The sequence below is a fragment of the Prunus mume genome, linkage group LG3 (genome assembly GCF_029339155.1).
Source record: "Prunus mume cultivar Tortuosa linkage group LG3, ASM2933915v1, whole genome shotgun sequence".
In the NCBI taxonomy this organism is placed as follows: domain Eukaryota; kingdom Viridiplantae; phylum Streptophyta; class Magnoliopsida; order Rosales; family Rosaceae; genus Prunus; species Prunus mume.
The window spans coordinates 22,653,165-22,671,106 of record NC_142700.1 but is presented as its reverse complement, the minus strand read 5'-3'; the positions used below and the strand labels follow the sequence as shown (position 1 = coordinate 22,671,106).

The 17,942-nt window shown below is 45.6% G+C and overlaps 1 long non-coding RNA gene across 1 annotated transcript; it reads right to left on the bottom strand.

Annotated features, from left to right (window-relative positions):
* On the bottom strand, nucleotides 1-16,528 carry LOC148919118 (uncharacterized). Its single transcript, XR_016125389.1, has 2 exons — nucleotides 16,272-16,528; nucleotides 1-442 (listed from the first exon to the last, which is right to left on the bottom strand). It is a non-coding gene; the product is annotated as an uncharacterized LOC148919118 (long non-coding RNA).
* Between the last annotated feature and the right edge of the window lie 1,414 nt (nucleotides 16,529-17,942).

The following is a 17,942-nucleotide window of genomic DNA, read 5'->3' as shown; positions in this document are numbered from 1 at the left end:
TATTTCACGAATAAATTTTATTTTCCTTTTTTTTTTTGGCAATTACTTACTTTTGTATAATTCTATTGTAATTAGGATTTCTAACCCTTTTAGGGGTTTACCATTTTGTACATCTTTATAAATACCTTAATATTGGAAAAGAAAACGTATAAGAAAATTCTCATATATTTTGTTTGACATGGTATCACAGTAGTCGACTCTGGCGGCCCCTCCTTAGCCCTGTCTTTGATGTTGCCTTTGTTTGTGTCTTTGCCTTTTCCTTTATTCTTGCCTTTGCCTTTGTCGTTGTAGTCATCATGGCCGTTGCAGTTATCTTTGCCATTGCCTTGCCTTTGTTTTTGCCCCCCTTGACGCTGATATTAGAAGAATGAGGTTCGTTCTTGAGGTGGGAGGTGGGTCGGGATTGTGATGGGTCAATCAAAATCAACTTTTCATACCAAATCTATCATCACATTTTATGATAATACAAAATACTTATTTTAATATACCACAAAAGCTCATAAACCTAAAAACAATGTGGACAAGTATAATTGATATGATTTGATAAATTATGGATTTTTAGATGCCTTAGTTATTGAAGATCATACCTGCAATTATTTTATTTTATTTTTTATTTTTAACAAATGGGCTAAGCCTTGGAGCTCTTCCATTTTGGCATGGAAGAATAAGGGATTCAGGGCGAGGTTCGGAGATAGCCCTTTGACGGGGACGGGGATTCCTCGAAATCTCTTAATAAGGCCGGCCTTGAGCTTGGGATCCAAAAGCAACAGCCATGGGCCTCCAATTTATGGGGCCCCAAATTTTTACCATATATAACTTGGTAGGCCCATAATACATATGTAAAGAGTCTGAAAATAAAAGGGCCCAAATAAAATCAATACAAGTTGGCCCACAACTAAATAATTAAACAGGAACTCAAACTAACCCCAAAAAAAACTACACGCCTGGAATTAAAAAGAAAAAACACGGTTCCTCATTGTAGAAAAAATTGCACGCTTTCCTCCTTTTAGAAGACCTTTGGTTCTTCTCCTAGTTTCTCCATGGAACAGACTCTCTATTTAATCCATCATGTTCTCTGTTTTCCTACAATCAATTATTTTTCAATTCCTCTCTTCCCTCTTTTCTCATATTCCTAACCCTATAGAATCAAGGGAGCTTTGGTTTAAACTACCATAGGGAACTTACTATTGTGGTAGATAATAACCCAATTTTCACCTAATTTAGATGAGGTCCAATGACTTTAAAAAAACATCTAATTTTTTCTGCCTCTTCTTCATGGAAGGGGTACTCATCCTACATATAAGAAGCTGCTGGATAGGGCGCACAGTCGGTTGGCTTCTTAGAAAGGTAAACTTCTTTCTTACGCAGGATATGACTTCTTCTATTCCTATTTATGCTATGCAAACTACTAAACTCCTTGTAAGTGTTTGTGATGAGCTAGACCGGTTGAATAGAAATTTTTTCTGGGGAGGCAGTGGAAAAAGAACCAAAGTTCATCTATGTCAGTGGAATTTGGTTTGTCGTCCTAAGTGTAACGGAGGGTTGGGTTTTGTTGACGCAGAAAAATGGTTCGGCACTTTCCCGCGTCACTTAGAGATGTTGGGCCTTCGGTATGCTCTGGACCTCGGTAGGGCGTTTGATTTGCAAGATAACAAACGCTCGGTAAGACCTAGGGCACCGATGTGGTACCGGCCGAAGGCTCTCCGATGCTTAAATAAGTACGGAGTTGGTCAGATTGAACTACAGATCGATAGGCGTATGCCATAAGTTCTGATTGATTACCTCCAAGCTGGGATAGTTGTCCTCTTTTATAGGCCTTGGGAGGTGTGCAATTTGCTTAGAGTTTCGATGTGGGACTGTGGACATCAATTGTGGGACTGCCACGTGTCCTAGGAGGTAAGGTTGCCCTAATCGAGCGATCGGTAGATATGATGCCGAAGCTAGGTGCCGAAGGCTCCCATAGCTCCAGTTTGGTCCATGTGTCCGATGTTCATTGGCTGTTCATTTTGGTATAAACAGGAGTCCCCCAAGTCCTCTTGCGAGAGTTCTTGGAAGGGGATTTGAAGTTGTCCTTGGAAGGAATGTTTCCCTACCGTTCGGTAATCCAGCTGGTGGAGGGGCTTAATTTTGGCTCTTTCGTTCTTGTTCATTCGGTGGCGTCGGGAAGTCGGAAGGTCTCGTTGAGCGGGACGGGTGAAGGGACATCGAGCGCCTCGTCTTCCGTGCCTCGCGTGCCGTCAGTCCCCATAGGATGAGCGACACGTGGTGAGAGTAATCATGGTGCGCGGCGCATTAATCGCCGTTTGGTTTTTGAGGTATACCGTTGCGACTCCTCTCCTATAAATAGAGATGACCCCGGAGGTGAAATCACTTTGCACTTTGTGAGAAAGCGAGAGCTCTGTTGAGGCGATTTACGGCGAGCTTCCGGCATTCAAGGCGATTTCCGTCAAGGGCTAACGGTAGCGGTGATTTCGGCTTGCTAGCGGCAAAGCGATTCCGGCGAGCGATCGGTAGCGCAGTTCACGTTTCTTATCGAGTCGATTTAAGGTACCGTTCGGTAACTTCAACTTACTCCCTTATTTATCTTAAGAGTTACGTCCTTCCTTGGTTTGAACTAGACTGATCATAGGGTTCCATTCGGTAGTCTAGTCGCCATAGGTAGGAGTATAGGGACGGTAGGATAGCATCCGGCAGGAGCCTTAGTTTCCTTTTTCCCTGTTTTTATAGATGTCTGGTAGCGAGTCATTCTCCGAGTATGAGCCCAATGCATTCGATGAGGAGTCATCAGACGGTCTCTTTGACTCGGCGGTGAAGCGGCGGGGCCGATGCCGTGACGGAGCGCGATGTTGAGATACTCGGTGAAGAGCCCGCTCCGTTCCTACACGGTATCGGAAAGGGTTTGATAAGCTGCTCCGGTGCCATTGGCTATTGTTTATAGCGATGGTCGCCACGTTAGTCAAGCCCCTGCGGGAAGCGGCGCTAGTCGCCAATTAGAGCTTCCACTTCGACCGTGGAGAGTCACTTGCGAACCGTCCCTTCGGCCGAGGGTTTGGTAGTCTTCCCTAGTAATCCCAAGGTGCCGATGGGGATTCGAAGGAGATCGTCTTGGCGTAGACTATTTAGAGCCCAATAGGATCATCGAGATGGAGATTGCGAGGTTCCGTGCTGAATACCTCATACCAGTTCGGTAGGGATAAGGATCCCAAATCCTATCGAATCTATAAGCAGCCCTAAGAACGGCGAAGTCGTCTTTTCCTGAGCGTATTTCGCAAGGAGTGAGGCTCCCTCTGACCCGCCGTTCGAGAGGATCACTGGCGCGGATGGGCTATGCTCCGGGCAGTTCAACCCCAACCAGGTAGCACTAATGGGCGTGGTTCTGCCTTGACATGGGTGGCGAGGAGAGCCGTGCGAACAATTCTCCCATCATGCGTCACGAAGTCGAAGTCTGCCGACCACGGGGTTGGGTTCGGGCCAAGCTGCGGGAAGGCTACGGCGTGGCCATTTTATCGTGTGCTGACCTCTCGAAGCGTGGAGGAACCGGCGGGTGCTTGTCCGGCGATTGAGTCGCCCTCGGGACATCTCGTCGTTTCGCATTCTTACTACCTTCCAAATTGCGGTGGCCATCCTACCGTTCGGTAGGTTTCCTAGAATATGTCTTTCTTGGGAATGTTAATTCCGTTTCTCCTTTTGTGCGAGTAAATTGAAGCGGCCGAGCGCTATACAAGCGGAAGATCCGGCGGATCGAGAGGGTGAGGCTAAAGGTCCTGCCGTGGAAGAATTTATCCAAGTTTCTTTTCACCACCAACCTCATCAAAGCTCAACTTGTCAGCCTACCGAGAGTAAGTGTACTTGCTCATTTTCACAGAGTTGATGGCTTCAATGGGAAATCGACCAATCTTTGCTTTGCGGTGGCGAAGAAGCGAAGGATTGCCGAGGCGAAGAGGATGAGCGAGTCCTCAAGCGGCGCCTCATTCTTGGCATGCGGGGAAGAAAAAGGCGGCGGCCGGGCGGCAACGCAGTCATCGGGAGGTTGACGACGACCTAACTCTCAACGCAGCGTCGTCGTCGGATGAAGCTGAATCGGCGCATGCGAGCGGTATTGCCGGTCCGTCTCTGGCGAGGTATTCCTGAGGTACCTCCTTCAAAGCTGCGGCAGAGGCCGATCCGCGATCGATCGGAGGCGATCCGCTCAAAGCGTGGGCGACATGCCGAGCTGCTCGAGCCATCTTTGCTCACGAGGGCGACGGCGCCCCGGCTGTCACTCGGCATGTCCTTCAAAGGCGGTCGGTTTGTGAACCACATGATCCTCGATTCATAAATGGGCTGTTCGAGATCGAGGACTGAAGCTCCTTGGGAGGAGGTGGCCACGCTTTCCGTCTTTAAGCCTCGGTAAGTACCTCACAATTCTCAGCTTTTCCTCTGTCTGTTTCCATCCTTATCTAACATTCTCCTTTGCTCTTCAAGCTTCCATGGACATGTGGCTGTGCGTTAACGCCGCCGAAAAGGTGAAGAAGGCTTACGAAGACGGCAGGGCAAGATTGCCGAGGCGGGCAAGGCCATCCAAGCTAAGGTGAACTTGGCGAAGGACATGCGAGCTGCCGAGCAGCGAGTTAAAGTTTATCAAGCCATCCTCGGTGAGATGTCGGCACCTTGGAGTCGGTAGCGGCTAGCGGCAAGGGAGGCTCTAGAGTCGAAGGAGGCGATCCGGGTGGCCTTTGAGAGTCGGGCGGGTAAGGACTTCGAGATTGAGGCTGCCGTCCGGGAAGCGTCACGGGGTACCGTCGGTCCACGAGTTTTCTTCCTTGCTTGACAAGGAAGTGGGCATGGAAATGGCGGATCTGCTCTACCGTTTCAAAGCGGTACAACCCCGGGAAAAAGCTCAACCTCAACTTCATTGCCGATCCTCCCCTCTTCACGAAGGCATAGCAGAAGAAATGATCGAGATGCGAGGAGAGGATGCCACGAGAAGAGGCTTGGTGATCGGGAGCTGCCGAAGGCGATGGCATTCTTGCGAAACCGATGGCGCCGCGCTGACGAAAGCTTCGTACGCTCTGCAATGATAATCTTCTCCAAAAGCTTCTTCTCATTTTCAACTAAAGCTGGTTGAGCTCTTGGAGATGATAGAAGATTACGAAGTGGAGGACGTCCTTTGAGATCCCGTTGCCCTTGATGTCGAGGAGTAGACTGCCGTTTGAGTTTTGTTTAAGTTTTTATTAAATGTATCTGTCATGAGGCCATCTGTTCTGAATGCTTTGATGCCGAGGGCATCCTTTAATTCAAGCACTTTTACTTTAACCAAGTAGCTTTACTTTCGGTACGTTTGACTTAACTGCCGTAGGCTAGTGCAAGCTAACTTCCGAGGTTCAAAACTAATCACCGTAGCTGCCGAGGGCAAACTAATCACCGTAACTTTGACGTTCACCTTAACTGCCGTAGGCTAGAATAAGTTCAAATTTCAAGTGAACCCCGAGTCGGTAAGCAACTTAGGGCTTAACACTTCACTTCCGAGGGTTGATAATAGCGATTCTGAAATTAACCTTTCAAGTGCCGATGGCTAAATAAGAATCTTAAAGTTTTTTAACAAACTTAGTAAAAGACAAGTTAACCCTCTATTGGTAGGAAAGGATACCGTGGTACCTCAATTGCCGAAGGCAATAACAGGGTTTTTAGAATGTAGTACACTGCTACCGATGGTCTCTACCTCGTCTTTTTTTTTGAAAAATGAATATGCCGAAGGTTGCGAGTGTAAGCGCTGAAAATCTTTTCATTAATAGATGCCGAAGGCAAAGATACATTTGGAGTTCGTTTTACAAGTGAAAACCTGCCGTAGGCTAGGGAACTCTACACTGCCGTAAGCTAAGTGACTTCATTTGAAGTAGTATTTCAGATGCTCCACGTTCCAAGGATGACCGAGGGTCTTTCCGTTGGAGTCCCTGAGTCGGTAAGTCCCCGATCGCTGGATGCCGATGATCTCGTAAGGTCCTTCCCAAGAAGGTTCGAGGGTTCCTTCCCGGGGGTCTTTAGTCGCCAGAGAGACTTTTCGCATGACCCAATCTCCGACACGAAAAGAGCGGAATCTGACCCTGGAGTTATAGTGCAGAAAGCGCTGCTTGTAAGCTTTGTTCGAAGGTTGGCTTGCTCTCGGCGTTCTTCGATCATGTCGAGGCTCAAGGCGAGCGCCTCCTCATTCGCCTTTGGTGCGAAAGCCTCCGTTCGGTAAGTGGGCTCTCCGATTTCCACTGGGACTACTGCTTCCGAGCCAAAAGCCATGGAGAATGGTGTTTCCCCGGTTTCCGTTTGGTAGGATGTTCGGATGGCCCATAACGCCTCTGGAATCTTCTCCGACCAGCTCCTTGGCTTTGTCAAGCTGCCGTTTCAATAGCTTCTTGACAATTTTGTTCATCGCCGACCGACCGTTCGATTGGGGTGGTGGCGAAGCGAAGAACAAATTGATCTTGAGGCGAGTGCAAAATTGCCTAAAGGCTTCCGAATCGAATTGCCTGCCGTTATCCGTGATAATTGCGTAGGGATTCGAATCGGCAGCAAATGTTCGTCGGATGAAATCTTCCATTTTTGCTACCGTTATGGAAGCTAAGGGTTCGGCCTCTACCCATTTAGTGAAGTAATATACTGGCGACAACAGACATATTTGACTGACCATTTCCTTGCGGCATCGGTCCGATCAAGTCCAGTCCCAGGCGAAGGCCACGGGCTTACGATCGGTGAGAGGCTCCGCTGGGATGTGAGGACACTACCGAACCGCGGCATTTGTCGCACTTCTTGACCGGGATGTTCGCGTCTTGGTGTAGGGTCGGCGAAATACCCTGCGGAAGACTTTGTGCGCTAGCGAAGCGGGACCCTAAGTGGTTGCCGCAAACCCCATTGTGGACTTTTCGAAGGACGTAGTCCCCTGCTCCTTAATGAGGCACTTCAAATATGGCGTGGTGTAGCCTCGCTTATAACTGGTATCGTCGATGGGTATATCTTGCCGATCGCGGAGCTTAGAGCACAGGACTTATCGATAGGAAGGGTTCCGATCGTCAGGAATGCGTAAATTGGAGACATCCACGTGTCCTCGTACCGTACGGTACACACCTCTGCCGTTCTCGTGCTCGGCTGAGATAATATTTCCACCGACACCTTTCTTCCGATCTTGTCGTTGATTGCCGAAGCCAATCACGAGAGTGCATCGGCGTGGCTGTTTTCGACACGGGGATCTGCGAATCTCATAAGCCTGGAACTTTCGTAGGAGTTAGTGGGCTGCTGATAAATGGCGGACATGGGCGTCCTTTGCTTTGCGAAGTCGCGATTATTTGATTCACTATGAGGAGTCACTGTGGATGCTGATTTGTTTGGCGCTCATACTCTTTGCTAGGCGTAGGCCGGCCAAGAGGAGCCTCATACTCCGCCTTGTTGTTAAAGGTTCGGAGAGTTAAATCGGAGGGCATATTCGACTTTGCAACCGTGCGGGGTAGTTAACACAAACCGGCTCCGCATCCTTCTGGTTTGCGAGCCGTCAACGTCTTTGGGTCCATCACAGTACCGAAGGATTAAGCGATCGGCACCCGGGTTCTTTGGTTTTGTAGTGTGACGTTCGAGGATGGTGCTTACGGCCGGCGCGGGTGTGAGCTCGGAGATAAAGTCGGCAGCGGCTTGACCTTTCTCTGCAGGCCTTGGTTTGCTGTATGTCAAATTCTCGAGCTCGATCGCCCATTTGACCAACAAGGGCAAGGGCCATTTGCTCAAGCGAATGCGAAGCTCCGCGCTTTGAAAAGCCTTGCGACATAAAAATTGGTAGTTACGCCTTCTCCGCCTCCGTGTCGAGGCGAGCTAGCGGTGCTGATACGAAAGGTAGAGGAGGAGAACTTCCCTAGGAAGCGATTTTGACAACAATGGTGACCTGCTCATGTAGTCCTTCAAGTCTTGAAATGCCTGGTCGCACTCGGTAGTTCATGAGATATAATGTTTGCCCCCTTTCAAGGCTTTGAAGAACGGTACGCACTTATCGGTGGCCTTGGAGATGAAACGGGTCAGGGCAGCGACACGTCCGATAAGGCTTTGAATGTCCTTCTGCGTCCTCGGCATTTCCATGTCGATTATGGCTTTGATTTTCTTGTGATTGGCCTCGATTCCTCTTTGGCTGATCATGAATCTGATAAACTTACCGGAAGATACACCGAAGGCGCACTTTGTTGGGTTTAGCCTCATCGGTAGTCCTTTAGTATACCGAACATGAGGCGAGTTTTCTGATGCCCCGCCGTTCGGCTTTTCACAACATATCGTCGATATATACTTCCATAATGCCCCCGATGTGCTTAGCAAAAATTCGGTTGACGAGCCGTTGATATATTGCCCCGCGTTCTTGGGCGAAAGGCATGATATTATATGATACAACTGCGGTCGGTGATGAATGCCGTATGCTCGCTTCTCGGCGGGTCCATGAAGATCTGGTTGTACCGAATAAGCGTCCATGAAGGCGAAGCTTCGTGTCCGGTTGCGTCCACGGTGTCGATTCTCGGCAAGAAGCATCGCCGGACATGCCTTATTGGTCGGTATAGTCGACATATTCGCCATCCTCCTCGGCCTTAGAACCATGGTGAGTTGGCGAGCCAAAGCAAGTGCGTAGCTTCGATAAAGCCGATGGCTTTGAACTTGTCAACCTCGATGCGCATAGCCTCGTGCCGTTCAGCATCGTACAACGCGCTTTATCGGCTGGTTTATGGGCGAGGAGATCTTGAGCTTGTGGTGATGGCGTCGGGTGATATGCGGGCATATCGTCGTAAAACCGGCGAAGACCTCCGCCTATTGCCCCAAGACATCGATGAACTGCCTCCGTAGGTCGGGATCGAGGTTGGTGCCGATTTTCACCCACCGATCGGGGAAATCCTCGTTCAGGATCACCGTCTCGAGCTCTTCGGCAGGTTGCGCTAGCGGCTTTGGCGCTTCCTCTCTTAGGTCGTCTACAGGCCCGTTACCGTTAGGTAGTCCTTCCACGGTCATGACTTCCATTGGCGGCTTGCAAGCTACCGTTTTAAGAGCGTGGCATATGCGTCTGTGCTGAGCTGGGTCACCGGATGACGCCCGTACCGTTGTGAGTAGGGAACTTCATCAGCAATATGTGGGGGGATAGGTGGGCCTTGACTCTTGTGAGTGCCGTTCGTCCTATGATGATGTTGTATGCCGTCGGGCAGATCGACAATAAGGAATTGGTCGTAGGTCATTGTTTTCCTAGGAGAGCGACATTGGTTGGACGGATCCCGAAAAAGCGAGGAGATGCGTTATTTGCCGATTAACCATATTGTCGGCAATTCGATCCCGAACACATCGGCAAAAATCACGTTCACGAGCTCCGGTGTCAATCGGTATCCGACCTACATCGTAGTGGCGATCTCGCCGAATGATCATTAGGTCATCGTGGGGGTAGATGACCCTTCTTCTTCTTCTTCACGAGAATGTGATGGGTTCCCACCCCACCTTCAGGACCTTGTGGCTCCGATCGCCTTCTATCTTTGAAGACTTGGGGTAGTGGCGGCGCGCACATATTGTTTTATTGATCGGTTAGGGTCTGTCGAGTGGGGCCTCCGCGATCGTCTTGATCATGTTGATCTGCGGTTGGCGTTCAGGCGGGCGCTGCTACGGCTTGTGATGTATTGGTCTAGCTTTCCCTCATGAATCGGCCATTCAACGATCTTCCTCGAGCTAATGCGGTCTTGGTGTTGTGGTATTTCTTGCTGGTGGTACCGATAGAACTTGCCGATATCCGGTTATCTGCCGATTGGGCTTTGGTGGTTTGGCTTGGATTTGGTCATGCTTGTTCATCAAGACGGCCTCATATGTCGTGTTTAGCGAGGTGAAGACTTCTGGCGTGGTCGTGGTTTAGCGGCGGCTCGGTGATTATTGCGACCGTACTTCCTACGTCCCTTCTTAGAGCTACCACTGCCGATGATCCCGATCATCCTTCCGATTGTGGCCTGCCGATGAATCGTCGATCCGCCCGGGATAGCTTTCGTTGCCGGCTCCTCCTGCCGAGCCAAAGGTCCGGGCTTGGAGTTGAAGTATTGAACCTTGGTATGGACCGCGCTGCTTCATCATTCGTCATAAGTCGCGCCGATTGCTGCTGTACTAGGTACCGAAAGTGAGAGGATGAATGCCACTCTTAAAGGTGCCGTAGGTTGCCCTATCGTCCGTCTCCGGGCACCTCGAGTACTCATGACTGAAGCGTGCGGCATATTCCCGTAGGGGTTCGTCTTCTCTTTGCCGAATGCAGGTCGTCGCGCAGAATACTGAGACGGTCCGTCTGGATCATGAAATGATTTAGAAAAATCTGTTTTAGCTCGTCGAACGCAGTCTACATTCCTGGTTGAGATGGTAGAACCGATTGAGCAACTCGGTAATGGAGGATGGGAATAGCAGGCATTGTCCCTCATCGCCGAGGCCTTTGCATCCTCTGCTGATTGGAAGGAGTGAAGGTGTGTTAAGGGTCTTTGTGGCTGGTGTACGATATTACCATGCAGCTGTACCTCCTGTCGAGGCCCACAGGATCGGGTTGGTGTCCTCCATCTTACGGATTCTCTGGAAGAGCGAGACGGTGCGGGTCTCGGCTTAGGATCTCCTCGGAAATATAGTCTTGAGTTTCTCCTCGGACTCGATTCTCTTGCCTTGAAAACTCCGTGGAGTTTCGAGCAGTAGTGTGTTCGGCGCCCTTGGAGAGGGCATACTCGTCGTCATTTTGCCTCTGAACCCAAACCCTGGACTTTCGGGAGGCGATTTGTCTCCAAGGACCCTCATTCGTGAGTCCGTAAGAGTCGTTTATCTGGAGGGACCTCTGCCGTTCGGCATCCATGTCATTGAGCCGATGGCGATCGGCGTGAGACTTTCTTTGGTATATGAGGCTGGTCAGTGGGACTACCAATTTGTTGGAAAAGCGCAGGCGTTGCCTTTGCCCCTTCTTCCTCTCTTACGCCGGAGTCTGCGGACTTTAGGAAGGTTACGTAGATTGAATATTTTGCGTTTCCTGTGATTAAGCAACTGGCGAGTTTTGTCTACTTTGGATGTGAGGAGGTTATTATGTTCTTGGAGCTTGGTCATTTCCTTCCGAAGAGAAATCATTTGAGCCAAGAGCTCAACCGGCCGTAGTTTGAATTCACGGAGGGTTAGAAGGAGTGCTAAGGTGCAGTGGCTTGCCCCAGCTTGGCATTCCGTATGTTAGTCCGTCCTCGGGTAAGAACGATGGTCCCGAAGTGGTTCCCATATGTTATTTTTAGGAATTGTAGGTTAATTATTATCGTTTCCCATGACGGTAAGCGTTGTGTGAAAAATGGTTCAGCACTTTCCCGCGTCACTTAGATATGTTGGGCCTTCGGTATGCTCTGGACCTCGGTAGGGCGTTTGATCTGCAAGATAACAAAGCGCTCGGTAAGACCTAGGGCACCGGTGTGGTACCGGCCGAAGGCTCTCCGATGCTTAAATAAGTGCGGAGTTGGTGAGATTGAACTACGGATCGATAGGCGTTATGCCGCAAATTCGATTGATTACCTCAAGTGGGATAGTTGTCCTCTTTTATAGGCCTTGGGAGGTGTGCAATTTGCTTAGAGTTTCGATGTGGGACTGTGGACATCAATTGTGGGACTGCCACGTGTCCCAGGAGGTAAGGTTGCCCTAATCGAGCGATCGGTAGATATGATGCCGAAGCTAGGTGCCGAAAGCTCCCATAGCTCCAGTTTGGTCCACGTGTCCGATGTTCATTGGCTGTTCATTTTGGTATAAACAGGTTTTAAGAAGTCTTCTACTATGAATCAAGCCTTGCTTGCTAAAATTGGTTGGAGAATTCAGAATAAGGATGAGGGTCTTTGGGCTAGGATTTATGAGGCCAAATACCTTAAAGGATACGTCAATTTTGGACCCTTCCCTGCTTCCAAAGCAGGTTTGTTCCTCTACTTGAAGGGGTATTCTGCATGGGTGGAGTTACACTCTAAGGGTATGCTGTGGGGGATTGGGAAAGGAGACAGTTAAATTTTGGCAGGATAGGTGGCTGAATGGAAGACCTCTTCTTGAACAAGATGGGGTTCTGCAAGTTGGGGATGTAGCCTGTAATGTTTTCAGTTTTCTTAAGGGGGATTGGTGGGATATTGACAAATTAAGGCGGTTTGGATGAGAGTTGGTTCACAAATTATTTGCATCCCCAGTGGGAGTGACCGGTGCAATTCCTGATGCTCAAATTTGAAGGCCTACTGCTAATGGTATGTTCTCTGTAAAAAGCTGCTTATACTCTCTTGTTTCATGGTAATGACTGGCCTATCGTATGACTGGAAGTTCTTGTGGAAATTGAAAAGATTCCCTCTAAGCTTCAAATTTTCCTTTGGCTGGTTTTTCAAGGCAAAATCTTATCTAATGAGCAAAGGGCTCGGAGGCATTTGGCTGATGATCCTGCCTGTAATTACTATAATTGGCCAGTTGAATCCATCTTGCACATTTTTAGGGACTGTGAGAAGGCTACTAATGTTTGGCATGCTATGCTTGGTCCTGTTGCTCATCCCCATTTCTTCCATATGGAGTTCCATCCTTGGCTTCGCTCTAATCTTTTGTCTAAAGCTATGTGGGGCGATCATGTGCCTTGGACTCTAGTTTTTGTTTTTACCTGCTGGGTCTTATGGAAGTGGAGAACTAATCATATTTTTAATATAGATGATGAGGTCAGATATGAGCCTAAGAAGATTATTGTTGCTGCTGTAAAGGAGTGGTATCAGTAGCAGATTGGGGATACAAAGGCTTCTAAAATTCCCCTTTGCTGGCACAGGAACCTTTGAAGCTGAGCGATTTAAGCTTAATGGATGGAGGTGTGCTTGAGGTTCTATTGTTGCTTTGGAGGAGTGATTCGTAATTCTTTAGGGGATTGGATCTGTGGTTTTGCTGTGAACCTTGGTAAATCGTAGAAGCTGAAGTTTGGGGCTTGTTTTTTGGTCTACAACTTGCTATTGCTAAAGGCATTCGTAGGCTCGCTGTGGAAATGGATGCTGCCATTGTACTCCCAGATCCAACCGCATTCTAGGCTTGGCTCCCACCCTCTAGCTTCCTTGATTGCTAGCTGTTGTGCGATGGTGAGACAGTTTGGTGTTTGTGCTATGAGCCACATCTACAGGGAAAGGAATGATGTGGCAGATTGTTTGGCTAAATGAAGCCATGATCTTGATCTTGGGCTGTGTGTGCTTGATGCAGCTCCAAGCTGGATTGGTGCTTTATTAGTTGATGACTTATTAGGAGTTCCTAGAACTCGTTGGGTTAGTTTAGCCTCTGGCTAAGTCTTTTGTTGTTTTGGGGTTTGACCCCCCTTTTTTAACCAAAAAAAAACATCTAATTTTACAATAATGCATTGAAATCACATCAAAATTATGAAAATTGCCACTGTTAATTGGTGTCCAATTAGCAAATCTTGTCCATTTCGTTAAATTACTATTAAAATTTTATTACAGTCTTAAAAATTAATTCGACCAAAAAAAAAAAAGAGTCTTAAAAATTAATTAAAAATTGTAATTGTTTATAATAAAAAATTACTAATTTCAGTTCACAAATAAAAACACATGAATTCTTTTTATACAAATTTATAAATAAACCCAATCATAGACATGTATTTATAAAAAAACTCAAGCACTGTTTAAACATAGAAACACACCCAAAATCAATCCCAAAGTCAACTTTTTGGGTGTGTTTATAAATGGGTTTTAAGTGTGTGTAATGATGGGTTTTGAGTGTGTTTATATGTTTAAATAGTGCTTAGGTTTTTTTATAATTTCAATCCCCATTTTGGGTGTTTTAGTGAAACTCCCTTCTTTTTACTTCAAAAAGAAAAAAAAAAGAACAATTAACAACACCAAAAAGTGGGAAACCCAAGCAGCCTTTAAGCCCTCTTCTTCTCTTATCATGCCACTACCCAACCACACACCTCTCTCTCTCTCTCTCTCTCTCTCTCTCTCTCTCTCTCTCGTTGTTTGGGGACTTGGAGTAGAGACGACATGTCTTAGATGGAGGACATCCGAGGAGCGAGTTTTACAGGGAGTTTTTAAGGATGGTGAAGGCGGTGTGGTTGTTGCACTTGCTGGCGTTTTTTCTTGACTAGGCACCGAGTCAGTCCGAGGATAGTCGAGGAGCTTACTTCCATCTTGGTTATATGGAGAGCATTGTTAAGTTCGCAGGCAGGCGGGTTTCGTCGGGTCAAGTTGTTGGGTTTTCGTTGAGTCCCGATTTTAAGATTGGGAACGGGTCGGTGATTAAGGCCAGAATTTATTTGGTAAACCGGAATTAGAGAGAGGTGGTGGTTGGGATGGCTCACGGGTGGTTGGGTGGTGGTTAGTGGTGCATGGGTTTCCTAATATTTTTTTTAAAAAAAAAATTGTTAACTATTCTTTTTTTTTTTTCTGAAGTCAAAAGAATTCATGTTTTTTATTTGTAAACTGAAATTAGTAATGTTTTAGAGTAAATTTCACTTTATTACTCGCAAATTTCACAAGATTTACAGTTTGCTACATGAAGTTTTTTGTGTGTAAATTTCATACCTAACGTTTAGTTTATGCATCACTTTCGTACATCCGTCAATTTTTCTGTTAAGACTTCCTTTAAACGCTGACATGGCAATTAATATCACACTCAAATTTTGCCACAAGGAGAAATAATCGATAAACTAATTAAAAAAAATTAAATTAAAAAGAAAAGTCGCACTCACTCTTCTCTCTTCCCCACTGTTTGTCGACAGCCAACAACACCAATCCCCTACACCCCCATCCCCAGCCACCACTCCATCCCAACTTCTCACATCCTCATCCCCAGTAAACCTCTCTCTCATCACTGCTATATATTTGGATGGCAACCTCCCTCACCACAAACCCCTCCTCAACCCCACCGTCTGCGCTCTCACCTTCCCCCTCCATACACTTTCTTCTCTGACCAAAGAGAAGGTGAAATGCTCTCATCTGTCTACCACAAAATTGATCACGGCACCCAACCCGTCCTAGTCTACCCACCCAAACGCCCCTATCTACCCTATCGCAACCTACCCAGCCGCCACCTAGCCCTCACTCTTAGGGTTGGCAATGGGTCGTGTCGTGTCGGGATAATAAACGTGTCAAGAATGCTCAACCCGAACCTAACCCATTTAATAAACATGTAAGTAAAGTCGAATTGGATCGTCTTTTATTGTGCAGGGTTTCGAGTCGTGTATGGTTAATAAATAATAACATGCATGTTACAAAACTCACAACTGAAAAAATTTAAGTAAAAAAAAGCGGAGAGAGGAGAGAAAATATAAGGAAAAGAAAGAAAGAAAAAGATAGAGAGAGGAGAGGAGAGAAGAGAGAAGGAAAAGAAAAAAAAAAATAAACAGAGAGAGAGAGGAGAGAAGAGAGAAGGAAAGAAATAAAAAAGAGAGGAGATAAAACTAAAGTGAAGGAAAAGAAAAAAAAAAAGAAGAGAGGAGAGAAAACTAAAGAGACTGAAAAGAAAGAAAAAAAAAGAGGAGATAAAACTAAAGAGAAGGAAAAAAAAGAGAGGAGAGAAGAGAGAAGGAAAAGAAAGAAAAAAAGAGAGGAGAAGATAGACGGAAAACAAAAGAAGAAAAAAAAAAGGTATAAATATCAAAAGACATAGTATATAATCACAAAGTTGTATGTAGCATGGTGGATAAAGTGTTGGAGAGGAATGAGGGTGGTGGAGGTTGAAAACCCCTTGTGTGCGTGTTGAACTCTACATTTCTCTTCAATTTTTCGCCAGTTGGCGTGTATTAAACGGGTTGAGTTAGGAACAATATTGGTGTTGTCAGTAGTGGGTCATTGACCTGTCTCTCTGAATTTAACATGGTATTAGAGCGGGTTGATTGAGTGGGCCTAAATTGGGTCTTTACCTTACCCAATATGTGGTGTTCACATGTTGGGCTTGAATGTTTACCCCTACCCCTTACCTAATATGTGGTGTTCACGTGTTAGGCTTAAATGATTGACTCCGATGTGGACTTGGCTCCAGATCATAAATACCCAAATATGATCAAGCAACAAGGCATTGAAGTGATCATGCAGATGTAGGTTGTTTTTTAAATCAGAGGCCCATCCAAATATATGGTAGAAATGAGATACAGGTTTCCAGGGATGAGGGTGAGGGAGGTTGGGATGGAGGTGGTGGTGTTGGTGATACAACAATCAGTATTACACTAATAATTTAATTCAACAATTAAATTAAACATTAAACAAAATCACGAAATGAAATAAGACAGTAAAATAAAAACTTACTGGTTTTTCAGATAGAGTCTTACAAATTGCAATGTCCTTGAAACAGAATTTTGCCCCTACTCAATACTTGTAGTTACTGCAGTCGTCTGCTCCACCGGGATACAACTATCTTAAACCAAAGTCCTAGCACTCGGGCTTTGATTATATGGCGAATTCTATATGTTTATCTCTTAGGCTACAGGAATGATGATTTCTGGTTATCTGCATTTTTTATGTTTTTCAAACATAACCAGGGCTCCTGTTCATATAGAGGGCTAACACCTGTTGGAATAGGTATCATATAAAGGTAAAAGCCAATTAGACAAACTTATATGATATTTGAATTTTAAAAAATAATTCAAATAATAAATTAAATAATTAATTCGTAATTAATTTAATTAATTGGGTTTAATTTTAAATTACAGAGCCCATCTTTTGACTAATTAAATATATTATATATATATATATTAATTAACCATTGACCCAACTAATTAGGCATTGACCAAAAGGCCAAACCCACAAGCCACTCAATTGGGCCACTTGCAAAACCCAATCCTAACTATTCTATTTCTAAGAGTAGGTCTTATAAAGGAACAGTATTCTATTTCTATAGTTTTTCAATGTAGGACTAATTTTAACTCAAATATGTTTACAATGCATTGCAAAAACTAACAGGTGGCTGGGGATGGGGATGGGGGGTGTAGGGGGTTGGTGTTGGTAGTTGTTGACAAATAGTGGGGAAGAGAGGAGTGAGTGAGACTTTTCTTTTTAATTTTAAATATTTTTATTTTTAATTAGTTTATTCATTATTTCTCCTCGTGGCAAAATTTGACTGTGATCTTAATTTCCATGTCAGCTTTTAACGGAAGTCTTAACCGGAAAATTGATGGATGTATGAAAGTGATGGATAAACTAAACATTAGGTATGAAATTGACACGAAAAAAACAATTCATGTAGCAAACTCTAAATCTCGTGAAACTTGAGGGTAGTAAAGTGAAATTTACCCAATTTTATATATAAACAAGTACAGTTTTTTTTATTAATTTTTAAAAGAGCTAACATCAAAAGACTCCCTAAAGGTTTGGGGTCATTCTCAATATGGGCCCCCGAGTTTCAATTTCATCAATTTAAACTCGATGACGTAAATTGATGATGTGTCCACTGTAGGACCCATCAATTCCTTAAAAAAAAAATTAATAAATCAATTATATAATATAATAAAATAATATTAAAAAATCTTTATTTTTTTATTTTAAAAAAAAACCCTTCCTCTCTTTGTCCCTCCCTTTCTCGTCGTCCCTCTTCTCCTCCTGGCTCTCCCACCCCATCCCCCCTCCCTCTCTGACGAATCCAACCACCCACACCTCCTCTCCAAAGTGCAGCTCCACCATCTACTACTCCTTCGAGCTCATCCAACTTGGAGGCCGAGGACAACCACCCATCTATATATTCTAAGCTGTCATCCTGAACTCTCCAAAGTTCCAGAAAAAAATGTGAACTTGTATGTCAATTAGTATAACATGAAGCAAAATTCAAGCTACTCAATACTGGAATTCCAGAAGTAACAATAATATTATTGCTCCCAACAGAAAAAAAACACACAAACAAATGGAACCCCAAATTAGAAGTTTAATACTTTCTAGAGAAAGAGAACAGCTTTACCTTTCTCCAGGAACTGTTACTGGAATTCC